The following is a 13752-nucleotide window of genomic DNA, read 5'->3' as shown; positions in this document are numbered from 1 at the left end:
ATAATGTATGTGATCACAAAATCAAGTGCGTTATCTACATTTTCAAACAAATTCATATGATATAGCTTGCTATTATATACTTTTAATAATGGGAATGCACACATATCTGTGAACTTATTACATAAATGTATTTAACATTTAATTATGCATCGTTTTTTACAGAAATAAATCCTACAGTTATGTATAAACTGACAACATCATCATCATGTCCTGTCCTGGGCACATTGGGCAACATGTGTCCTCCAACATATTCGATCTGTGGCCACGTTTTCACATCTTCTCATGGAACACCGGCATTGAGGTCTTCGTGAAACATCTGTCTCATATCTTCCTTGGTTTTCCCTGTCTCGTGCGTCCTCCTGGTGGTGTCCACTTCATAAGTGTTTTTGGGTGTTGTTGTTTGGGCATGCATAGGACATGTCCAGTGAAGTGCACCCTTTGCTCTGTCACAGTGTCTCAAAGTCTTCACGTGGAGTCTTATGATCTCTTTGATATATGCAGAACCAATATTCATAAACTGTTCTTGATGTCTGCCTATGCCTTTATCATCAGGAGATTTAGTGAAGGACATATCTATTGCCATCCACTAGTTCTAGTCATGCATTGACTTCATGATGCTATAGTCCAATGTATATTTCTGCATTTGTTGTTTGTTTGAACAAATGAAGATAGTGAGAGTTAATACCTTTTGAAATCAATAATTATTCATTAAAACTTTTATTACAATGGTCACTAAAGTACATGTCCACCATAACTACCTCTATCATTATTTCACTACCTATCATTATATCACTACCTTGTTAATGTAACTGTAACATGAATGTACTTTATAGAAGTATTTTCTTACTGAAAATGGGTAACATTTACAATAATCATCAACTATTTTAATTGGCATTTAATTTAGTTACAATAAAAGTGAACAATAATCGCAAATATATAGTATTAAAGTTTAGAATGTAAAATGTTATTTTTTTGCATATATATATATATATATATATATATATATATATATATATATATATATATATATATATATGGGCACTACATTTGTATTTAAACTGTTTGACATTAAATATTGGAATATGCTTACAAAATTGTGTGCATTCATTGTGCTTTTGTTATATTTGTTTTAATTCCAAGAGTTCAGATTGTAAAGGATGGCTTAAAGAAGTTTATGCTTGTAGACCATTGCATAGAAAAAGGATTCTCTTTCAAATATATTTATTATGCATCAGTTTAACCACACAAAGAAGACTTTCATTTTAAAATGTGAGTTTTATTATTTAATTAGAATAATTAAATATTTAGTCTATATTTAGAATAAATAATATTTAATATTTATTATAATAAATATAATATTTAGCCTAAATATTAATTCTTTAAGGAATCTACCCCTTCAGTTGAACCGGATGAGATGTGATATAATTTACCATAAATGGACAAGTAAGTGTGACGCCTCTGTTCAGCTGGGTTGTCATTGGCTGTGACTTTATCGCAGAACGCGCTGTGATTGGACTATCTGTTTTAACTCATATAAAACGGCGTTTCATGTTACAAAGTATGTTTTGGTGTTATTACGTCAGTAATACGTTAAGCTAACTATAAAGTGTCGCTATGTTCTGAGAAATGACTCCTTTACTGAGAACCCAACCCTAACCCTAAGCATTTCTGCACACTTCTATGAACTACAGCGCCATGTTTCCCATTGCATTGATACAATGACAGATATATGGGTAATGTAGTTTAAAAGGTTTCATAATGAAACAATAAATGTTAAGTAAATAACATATTTAATGGACAACTGGATATTAAAATATGTTCATTGTGTAAACCTTTATGACATATATGAGGGCCAAGCTGAAATTGTATATTTTACTGTGAGCACTTTTAAAAAAACCTTTATGGCAGCTTTCCATATATGTCTGAAAACTGTGGCCAACATTATTTAGTAAACATTGCATATGCAGTTGTCCTGCCAATTTTCTCTGTGATACGCTAACCAGACTTTGAGTTAAAGCCATTTGAAATATGCTTTTTTTTTGCTCTTCAAGGGGCCACTACTGGGTCCCTGGAGGTGTAAGGGCAGTACAACATACACAGATCTATTCTCCTCATCACGTACAACAAACTTTGAGTCACATTTAAATATCAGAGTATTTTGTCTTTTCTATTCTAACGTCATGCTTGTGTATAGGTTTTGATATTGTAAGACCATCTGATGAAATACAGAAATATTTGAAAGAAATGTTGTAAAATAATAATTATTAAGTTTTCTTTTCTTTTATGGATAAACACTAATAAATATAATGGATGAACCTGCAACAACTTGCCATTATCCACTTTCCAGAGTAAACAAAAACTATTTATATTATTTACACTTCATTATTACTATTAAATATAGGACCATGCACCATTAAGTAAAATAACAAGAGACATTGTCACAATTTCATCTACACCCTCTTCACGTACCTGGCATCGAAAATGTGCATGCTTTAATTTTTATTGCAGTAGTAGATGTACCAGAATGATCAACATGGATCATCTTCAGTTAAGCTTGAAGTGTTTGTAATCCTTCCCTTTATTTCACTGAAAACTGACATACTTGTCACAGCATGCAAGTATATACAACTTTTTGGAGCATTGTACCAAATATAATATAACCAGATAAAAAATGTTTACTTCTCAAGTAAAAATATTCTTGGTAATTAATTAGATAACCTAAATAAACTTGTTGAATGTGTATTTACTGTACCAAACACCATACACAATACTCACCATACTTTATCACTCAACACTTTATTGGAGGATACAGTATACAGTTGATAAAGTAGAATAAAGTCAAATTAGATTCAAGATAAATAAAAATGGGTTTTAAAAAACACATTAACATCATATTAATCCATTCACAGCTGCTGAAGCCACACAAATGAGTGCCACATAATCCCATCCAGTCAACTATGATACAGAAAACAGATTTGATATAGTGTTGGAAAATAATGATTCATTATTACAACTAGACTGGTTTCTGTCTCTTCCCTCTATCATGTTCATCTTCTTCTAAACAGTTCGCCCACTTGTACCCTACAGTATAATCAATGTACAGATGATGTGATCACTGATGTTGTGTAGCCTTATTTCAACCAGAGTAAGAAGTCGTATAATCCGGCGTTCTCCAGTCCTGGTCTAAAAGTAAAACAACAAACACAATTCAGATTAAGTTTAATGTACAGTCAGGTTAACCTATGTTCTTCAGTAAACTCTCCACCTCAAAATGGGCAGAAATGCCAATTCCTGATTTAAATTTACAAAGCAGCAGTCAGTACATAAAATAATATACACATTGAAGCATTATGTATAATATTTCAGCCCATAATATTAGCCAAGTACTGAACAAAAACTAATTTACCCATATCAACAGCAACCTTTTAAACAGTAGATCTTTTAGAAAGAACTAACCAGATATTTCAAAGAACATTTACTATTTGATTCCTAATATGTCCCAACTCATTATCTTCTAAAGCTACCCAGAACCATCCATGGTCTACAAAACAATGGAGAAATACATGGAGTTTATAACAACTAAATGCTTTTTCCCACACTTGTCTACTTTTATCTAAGACAAAAAGACGGTGCAGTTTTTAAGAACTGAAGGCCAAAAGTGTAATAATAATTGTATCAAAAAGGGAAAACAAATATTTACCATTTTAAATAAATCCAAGATACAGAACCTCATTTGCTTATTTTAGGAGTTATTAAAATATTTAGACATGAATAATGGTACGTATTTTATCAGAGTAGAAAGAATGATCACTGTTGAAATGAATAGTCCTTTGAGAGATCAACATCAAATTTTGTACTACATATTACAGCATTGCTTCAATACAAGACATACCAATGGACTTGCGCACTTTTCTGTCTTCTTCGGGCACAAGATGTCCATCTTCCTTCCTCACCCTAAACAAAGGACTTATTTTCTTAGCTTGCTTCGATATAAGGTCTGGTCTTTCTTCTCTTCTGTAAAACAAGAAAGTATCATTTACTCTGTGCAAATACTATTGTTTTTAAAACATATAAATTAAGACAGTTAAAAGTATGTAATAGCAAGCTATATCATAAGAATTTGTTTGAAAATGTAGATAACTCACTTGATTTTGTGATCACATAAATTATTTACATGCAAACGGGACGTTATAAACAGTGCAAGTGATCTGATTAAGAAAAAATAATTGAATATCTGATGTCATGTGACCGAAGTGGCTTTTTGAGGCTTTTGCATCTGAACTCTTCATATACAAATACAGCTCTGGAAAAAAAATTAAGAGACCACTTAACATTTAGAAATCCATGTTAAGTGGTCTCTTCATTTTTTTCAGAGCTATATGTACGAGAATCATACGAATTTGACAACTTGTTAAATCTTGTGAATTATTAAGACTTCGGGAATATGTTCTTACTGATTGAGATATGGGATTTGTAAGAATAAGTAACAACAAATGCTAAATAAAATGTTTGATAAAGGGTTCAAACCAACACATACCATTACAAATATTTGCTGTTGCAGCTTTTGGTTTTCTCCGTTACTTCTCCACAAACAAGAATGGGTTGACTGAGTCCGAGAGGCCCTTTTGGTCTTTTCAGGTAAAAAAAAAAAAAAGAAAGAGAGAAAAAAGTCATAATATATAATATATAGCATTATAAAGTATACTATTTAAATAACAATATTTGGATTTTACATTAAAATGCATTTAAAGCATGGTAATTGTTGTGGCTACTGTTTATTTACAACAAATATCACATTAAAAATATCAATTGTTGTGGTTACTGTTTATTTACAACAAATATCACATTAAAACTACCAATACTGTGGTAAACGCATGACAAGTGTTTTTTTTTTATTTTATTTTTTTATTGTGCTTCTACTACAAATAACACGTTGGAACTACACTAGTAATTATTATTAAATATTAACAAATGTTTAAAGGTCCATAGCACGTCACGTGACAGTGTTTAATCACCCTATTAGCAAGGTGTGTTTATTTAGAAAGCAAAGAAATGCAAAGCCTCAGTGGAGATGATGACAGATACAATGCAGTGACTGAACATGATCGATAACGACAAGCAGAAAATACGTATGACTACTCACCGACATGTGGCATACGTGATCTGATGCCAAACATCGCGATGTGTTCTGAATGAGACTTCTTCAGCGCGATTTCATACCGATAGAATTGCCGTCTAACGTTGACGCCAAAGGTTTCCCACTGAAAGCAATTGGGTTCCCAGTTCGTCCATCGCGTGACGCCGAGGGGTCTACCTGTGGCGTCTTCAGTGTGACGCCGGGGCGCGCGCGGCGCGCGGCGCGGATAGAGACGGTGATTGCTTTTGGGTCTTTTCTTCACACAATTCAATCGTTTGGCCTCGGAATAGTTGGACTTTTTCAATAAAGTGTGCCTTTTGTCTGTTACAGTCTGTGTTTTATATCATATAATACGCAAATTGGTAGGTTTAGGGCGGGGTGGGGTTTGACTGCTGTTTCAAACGTGTATCATAGCGTAAATAAATGTAAATACAATTGTGCTGGCTGATTAAATTGAGAATCACACTCCAACATGTCATAATGTAAAAATTATAACCCAATATATTCCATCATAACGATAACATTCACATGCCCAACACGTCTGTTTATGACGTCCTAGGTTTCTCATTGAAATCAGTGGATTACCCAGTACGTCGAAAAATGCCGATTTAGGGGTACCCTGTGCGTCAACAGCTGACGTCAGGGTCCCTTGACCGTTCGGCAACATTTGACGAGTAGGGGTGAGACTGTGTTGTTCTTACAGAGGATTTCTGCGATTCAGCTGAGAACACTGGTGCAACGAAAGGAGAATAGAAAAAACATTTGATGTGAGAAAATATGTGTGACTACAATCTTGTAAATGTATGATTTAACTTAAAGAAATAGTTTAGATGCTTTCATTTCATTTAGTTAACATGAACTAATAATGTTATGCACTTTAATCTTTGTTAATGTTAATTTCAACCTTTATTAATACATTATTAAAATCTTTTTAACATTATTTAACGCACTGTACACTAACATGAACAAACCATGAACAGCTGTATTTGTATTAACTAACGTTAACAAAGATTAACAAATACAGTAACAGATGTATTCCCCATGGTTTAGTTCATGTTACATTTAACTAAAGTTAACTAATGAAACCTATTGGGTTACCCATTATCTTTACTGCTTTAAAATACATTCTGTTAACAAAAACACTGTTGAATTATTTACAGTTACTGTACGAATAAATACAGTAGCCTATTATACACAATTGCCTAACCACAGTGAATAACAGTACAGGAAAAATTAAGTTATGTGGTTGATTTACAATGATAGATTTATTGTGGCAATTGTAGTGTGTATATATATATATATATATATATATATATATATATATATATATATATATATATATATATATATATATATATGCTATAGTCAACACTTTTAAAGATCAGACAGCTATAATAATAAAAATGTTAGTTTTATTCCAGTAATCTTGTATCGCTCTTCTCTCCTCGTCATCTCACTAACACACCAGTGGGCGGGGCCAAAGTTGCAATGATAAAGTAGAAGTTTATCCTCTTCTGCAGAGGCACTCATTCACCAAGAAGTGTTCTCTGATGGGCTTGGCTGCCGTTTTGGACTAATAAGGAAGTTTACAGTTCTGAAACAAACAAGATATTCTTAAAGCATGATGACCTCTTATATGTCAAAATTTGATTTCTCAGTTCATGACCCCTTTAAAATCTGATTAGTTCTTATTGATTCAATGGTCTCCATTTATATTAAGTGGCCTTAACTACTTACAAAATATAAGTGCAATGTGCTTATTTTGTTCATGTTGTACTAGGGGTGTCCATGGTTAACTGATTGATCGATTAAACGTTAAAAATTGCGTAACCGAGTGAAACATTTTGCTCGGTTAAGTGGCGTCAGTGATGTGCTTTGAATTAGTTGTAATATATTTTTGCACCCCTAGAGACCGCCAGAGCGCTCCCAGACATTTGTAATATTCACAAGAAGAAGTCATGACCAGCTTTCTAAGCGGGCAAAGAAAGCGTGGGAGCACTTTAAAAATGAGAGTGACGGGGCAAAATGCAAGTAAAGCAATGCAGAGCTTACCGCATTTTTCAGGCTATAAGTCGCTCCGGTGTATAGGTCGCATCAGTCAAAAAATGCGTCATGAAGAGGAAAATAACATATATAAGTCGCACTGGACTAAAAGTCGCATTAGGGCAGAAGCAGAGCGCGAGCCGCACGCTGTGCATAACGGATCAGAAGAAAGAAAGTTTGAATTGAGAAACTTGTGAGGGACTAGCGAAAAGCAGACGTTACTTTAACTGTAATGAAGAAAACAAAAAAGCTAATCGCGGACTGAAAGCAAGATGGCCAGAGCTGAAGGGACGAGTCCACACTCCACAGATGCTGGAACTCTCTGCCGGGAGAGGCTCAGCCGCGCGAGTCAAACGCTGTGTGAATCGTTCTCGGCTGCATATTTTACTACATGCTCTAATCATACAGGTGCCCTCGCGGCCACTTGCATTACTCGTGAACTTGAGCGCATCTCATCCTAATTTTACGAAACTCAGCGTAGGCCTCACAGACATGAAATATATCTTTAGAAAGCTTGAAATGTCTTTTAACTATTTAAAATGAAAAGAAATAGGCTACTCTCTGATTGTGTAATCCATGATGTGCATTTCTCTCTATAGGCGCGTTCACTCCGGAGATGGCGGTCGTCAAAATAAAAAACTAATAATAACCCTGACGCACACTATGGTTAACCGAGTATTAACCGCTAAGGGCCTCGGTTAACGGTTAATGAAAAACTTGAAAACGTGCAGCCCTATGTTGTACAGTGAAACACGTTTGCTGATATTGAGGTGGGATACGGGTAAAGTTAGGGACAGGTGTGCTGGTATGGGGAAGTTTAAGGGTTAGGTGTAAGGGAAGTGTCAACAATTAATTATATATTTAACTACAGAAATGAATTACATGCAGGTATTTTTTAATGTAAGTACAATAAAAAAACGTGTGTGTAGGCCTACACAATAAGTGCATTGTATCAAATTATTAATTTAAATGTTAGTACATAATAGTTAAAGCCACCTATTATAAAGTAGGTCCAATTCAGTAGAAAGTGAGTGACTACATTAGGGAATACCAATATAGCGGTGTGGCTGCTTCACTTTTTATGATGTCGTGAGCAATCCTGTCATTTATAGTTTTTGATCCTTATAGTGCAAAACAATACATTCAAACAAAGACAAGGCAACATGTTTTGGTATTCATGCCATAATTAAGTTTCCCATCATTGTTTTCCGACTTTTTTTAATAACAGAAACTGGAAATATTGATGTATATAATGATTAATCACAATTAGCTACTGAGGGGGAATTAAAACAAAAATAAAGAGAGACAAGATCAGAAATGTCTTTATTGTAAGATCTTTAGATTTTCAATTAAGTTAGAATCTTTTAATATATTTAAATAATTTTATTAAATGATGTATATGCATATATAATAATGTAAATGTACAAGTCATACTGCAGCGCCCCTGGTGGTGGATCACTGATATAAAGGAGATTAAAAGCCCCACTTAGAACTAAACAAAACATTTTTTGCTACTTGTTTAATTTACTTAATTAAAATGACCTACTGCAGCACAATTATGTTTTACATTTAGCCATAATTTTCTAAAAGCTAATTTTCGAAAAGCTTAATTTCATGTTCAATCTAAGTTCACCTAATCAATTTGTTTTGGGACTTCATTAATATTTTTTGTTGCTGAAAGTCACCAGTGGGTTTCTAGCTCCTCATGGGCCTGGATTGGCAGAGAAAAATAAATGAAGGCATTGTATTTCAAGCGTATTGACACGTGATTTGAGGAAGATCCTTAAAGTATTAGCTATGTTGCAGTTTTTGTGTTTACCATTGTGTTGAAGAATGGAGCTTGTGCTTAGTTTGAAATCTGATACATGAAAACAATAATGCATATTAAATGTTATATATAGTTAGTTAATATGTAATGTTGCTAGCAGTTACTACGCCACAGCTCTGTGCTCGCATTTTGGGAGGGAAGGGGAAGAATTTGGGATTCAGTGCACACCATGGTCAATGATGGATTGTGCTGATGAACCTGCTTCACTCTGTCGACTTCACTTTACCCCTTTGTCCTATTCTTTGCCAGTAAGAGGAGCAAAAGGTGACTAAACCCAACAGCTTTAAGCATTCAGACTTCCTACGGTCTCTGCAAACACTGACTATCTCTAGACGATCATCCCATCATATTTCTCTGATGGCTATCAGCTGATGTGTCAGATGTGAAAAGAAATTAGTTTTGGATGGTCTCGCTTTTTCTGTCATGAGTTTAGTTTCTACTCTCTGAATGCAGACTTTTAAATCAATCTGGTTTTGGCTTTCTTCCATCAGTTCTTCTCTGAGGAGCAAATGATTAACTAAACCATTAAAGGTTTTCAATATTTCATAATAACTGTTCGCGATAGAGTTTTATGTGTGTTTTATCCTTCAGGGACCCAGTCATTTATTTTTATTTACTTTAGTGCACATTTGTTTTTAGTGAATTTCTCTGAAAGCATATAACCTGTAGTTCACTTTTGGATTCGGTGCTTTTTAAAGAGGTAATTATGGTTTTTTTTCAGAGATGCATTTTATATCTGAACATTACAACTTCCTCTCTTTAAACTAAATCTGACATCATGATACTTTTACTCAGCAATGATGTGTTATTAAATTGATTAAAAGTGACAGTGAATACATTTATAATAAGAGTTCTGTTTCAAAGAAATGCTATTCTTTTGGATTTTCTCTTCATCAAGAAACCTGAAAAAAATGTATCATGGTTTTCAAAATAATTTGATGATAAGAAATATTTCTTGAGCATCAAATAAGGAACGATTTCTGAAGGACCATTTGACTGCGAATTAAAAAGAATCTTTAACAATTCTGTTTGTCTGTCTGATACAGTAAGTATTATTTATTTATTTGTTAGTTTCTGTTGTTGTTGTAGTGTGTTTCTTATGCTCCAAACAGAAGGTTAAACTGATTGTCGAGTCCCTGATGGACCCTAAAGAGCCTTTTTACCAGCTTCCACAGATTTACCCGTAGCTACAAATAGTTTCCATCTCTCCATTCAGAGCGTTAATAGACTCACACTGCTGTTGTCTCTAAAAGATTGCTGTGGCCTTTGTATTTGCTCACATGCGGCTGTGTTTTATTAAGTTCACGGATCACTGAGCATGCTGTAATGTAAAACTCTCCTTCTGGGCTGAGCGGAATATGTTTCTATCCCAATTTCTCATTCATGGTCTTCATCTTGTGCGTGCAAGGCTTTAGACTGAGAGAGCTGTATTGTTAGATGAAGAATGTTGGCCTCTGTAAAACACTGCGGCTTTTCTCTTATCTTGTGACCTACAATTTCTCTTAGATTTCTCTTTCCAGATGTTCTTCATTGTCTTGCTTTTTGTAGTATTAATACAGTACTTCAAATAGTGTGTTCACAAAAATTCTAAAAAGAAAACTTGTGCACCCTCATCCTTCCCTCGGGTCATTTTGACCCAAAACTCTTTTTTAAAATGTTTAATTTTTGGAGTGGTCTAAGACCCTAGGACTTTTGTCACACTTGAACCACGGATACACACACAAAAATTTACTTGATTGAAGGAGTTTTTTTTTTTTTGTGCTTAAAAAACAAAACAAAAAAACAACCCTTCCCTCGCAGGTCAATTTTACCGACTTATGAATGAATGTAATGCGACGAATGCTCCAGCACACAGAAACACCTTTAAAAAAATGAACAATGCTAAAACTTTACCAAAACATTATTATATGTCTACATGTGCACAATGAAGAAATATGACTTTAGGACCAGATAGAGCTATAAGGTCATCTGGCAAGAGTCTTGAAATATCATTTTATACTATTTTTAAGACACCCAATGTAAGATATTTAGAGCTGAATTTAAATCAGCACTAGGTAACTTTTCAACCTTCATAATATATTTTTTAAGACTCTTGTGATGATAAATCGACTTACAATAGGTTGAATGACACGTCTGCCATAGCCTGATGGTGTCTGTATCGTTTTTAATCGTACTTTTAAACTTCGGGTTTCGGGTAGTAACCCGAGAACAAAAAGAACTACAAAATTCGACTGCTTTACGGCATATACGTCACTTCCACCAACACCCATACTTCCTTAAATTCGGACGTGCGAGCCCAACTTTGTTCGTCGGATAATATAGTCATGTCCGAAGCAGCAGAGACAAATAAGAAAGAAAAGGTTTTGTTGGAGGAAAGCAATAAGAGGAAACGAAAAAGTGATGGGATTAAAGGCAGGACGAGGATCAACATGTGACCAGCGTTTGCTCGTCGGCGTGAGCTGAAGGAGGCGTGCCCGAACCGATGCTGTCCTGCTTGTTACGGTGAGCTACCACTCAAACATTGAACTGAAGTATCATATAGATTCTGTAAAACGGTCACCAATAGACTACTATAATGACGCTGGCTTGTAAACGTGAGCATCGTGATTATTTGGCGTTTGAAAAAAATAAAACCCATGAAATTATATTCATATGACTTGCTGAAACATATGCCACTGACTGTAACGTTACCTGGGAGGAAGACATTTCACACGCGACGCCAGAAGAACTCTGAACTCCTCTTGCAGTGTTCAGGGGAACTGTTAGTGCTGCACCGACCCGCGGCGCCACTTTTATGAAGTTATTTGGCCCGCCCCGCACCACTGTATATATTTTTACAACCCGCCGCGCACCCGCGACCATTAAATAGACATACGGGGTCCGCGGGTTATGGGACGACCCGCGCATCACTAGTTCAGGGCTATCAGGGTTGTCATGTCAACAAATGCACGCGCGATGGCATCCCCTGTGTAGGATGACAGAGCTTACGACAGTAGTTGAGGACATTATTTTTTCCAAACTGTAGGGGGACCCCGAGAGCAAAAGTAGCCAAGTGCGGCTTTAAAAGGGTTATATATGAAATTGTGAGTTATTTAGAATGAATTTGCTTAAATTTTTATTATCATTTTTATTGTATTTATTGATAAAATCCAGTATTTTCAAGGTAAATAAAATAAAAAAGAACAAAAATATCCAATTAAAGTTGCATAAAAAAATAGAATACACACACACTCATGGCTGTATTAGTTCAAAAGGGCGTTTCTACTAAATACAGAGCAAAGGAAGTCTGAAATACTTAGGACCATGTGATATTTCAGTTTTTCTTTTTTAATAAATCTGCAAAAATGTCAACAATTCTGTGTTTTTCTGTCAATATGGGGTGCTGTGTACATTAATGAGAAAAAAATGAGCTTAAATGATTTTAGCAAATGGCTGCAATATAACAAAGAGTGAAAAATTTAAGAGGTATGAATACTTTCCGGTACACTGTATATACTGAAATAAAGTGATAAAAAAATAAAACAACATGGTGTTCCTTTCAATGTAATTTCAGAAGAGTTTGCTTTCTAGATTAGATCAGATGCTGCAATGACGTGTCTGATTCATTGCATGAACTCTATTGAGTGCTTCGAAAACTTTATTTAAACAGTATTAGATACTATGAAAGTATAGTAAATATAAAAAACAGCCCTAAATTTTAAAGAGATATTTATAGAAAGCAGCATATTCAGTATTGGAAAGTTTTAACAAATTAATTCTTTGAATTGAAACTGTTTCAATGAATCGGTCTGCAAATAATTATTCATTTGAGTTGTTCCCAGACATCTGCACAAAACCTTATATATTTTAATTAATTATTAGAAGTATTTAAATTAAACTTAACTTTATTATCTAGCTTTAATTGGCAATTTAATTATTTGGTTAAACAACTATGCTTATCATTGTTTTGAAAATGTCATACAATATAGTGTTTTTAATTGAGTGCTATTTATGACAGCCCCGTTTATGTCTGCCACCATAATTGTGTTTTGTTTGCGCCATGTAATTCACGTTTTGCTCCGAAAGCCTTGACTCTCCCAAATACATCAAAAATTCATGACATATCGTGAAGTATTCTATATACACCCCAGCTGACTTAGAAATAAAAGCAGCCGATCAATTTTAAAAGAAAGCCAGGGAGAATGGCCTCTAAGAGAGAAGACTCCGTACTGCTGGGAACCTTTGTGCTGCTTTGCTCCAAGTCGCTCTTGTTTGTAAAGGATCTCTAACTTGACCTTGCTTAACTTCTTCACAGAATGTGTGTTTTTACATCCAGTGACATTTTCACTGCTATTTGTTGTTGATGCTTGTGCTTCCTCCTCTCCTGGGTGTTCATTCTTAAAGATTTGATTTCCTTTTGTTTCTTATTCTCTCTTGATCTCTGAGATGGCATAAAAAAAAACGGCATAAGTGCGGCCGTGTTCTGTCACTGAATACTATATTCCTATTACAAAGCTGCCTGGGGCATCCTGGTTATGAAACAGTCACGCCGTGTCATGTTTTTGCCTGCATTGCGTGTGAATGTCTGAGTAAAAAAAGCGAATTTAGAACACTCCATTAGTTTGTTGTATTTTAGCTTGTATTTTATTCAGGGAGCCGCATGATCAGCCCTGGACTGCAGCGGTGTTGATTAGCTTCACACAACAAGCTTTATTATAATTAATCCAGCTAAAACTGAAATGTCAAAAGAAAAAAAAAATGCACT

General features: G+C 34.7%; 1 protein-coding gene and 1 long non-coding RNA gene across 3 annotated transcripts in view; one reads left to right on the top strand and one right to left on the bottom strand.

The window, feature by feature from the left end:
* pvalb6 (parvalbumin 6) overlaps nt 1-13752 on the top strand; it is an 89165-nt gene that overhangs the window by 47083 nt on the left and 28330 nt on the right. The gene's annotated exons all lie outside the window — the stretch shown is intronic.
* Nucleotides 3148-4821, bottom strand: LOC137094460 (uncharacterized). The gene is made up of 3 exons (XR_010908657.1): nt 4538-4821; nt 3893-4014; nt 3148-3183 (listed from the first exon to the last, which is right to left on the bottom strand). It is a non-coding gene; the product is annotated as an uncharacterized lncRNA (long non-coding RNA).

The sequence above is a fragment of the Pseudorasbora parva genome, chromosome 2, assembly GCF_024679245.1.
Source record: "Pseudorasbora parva isolate DD20220531a chromosome 2, ASM2467924v1, whole genome shotgun sequence".
Taxonomy (NCBI): domain Eukaryota; kingdom Metazoa; phylum Chordata; class Actinopteri; order Cypriniformes; family Gobionidae; genus Pseudorasbora; species Pseudorasbora parva.
The sequence above is the reverse complement of the archived record's forward strand: the minus strand, read 5'-3'. Positions and strand labels throughout refer to the sequence as shown.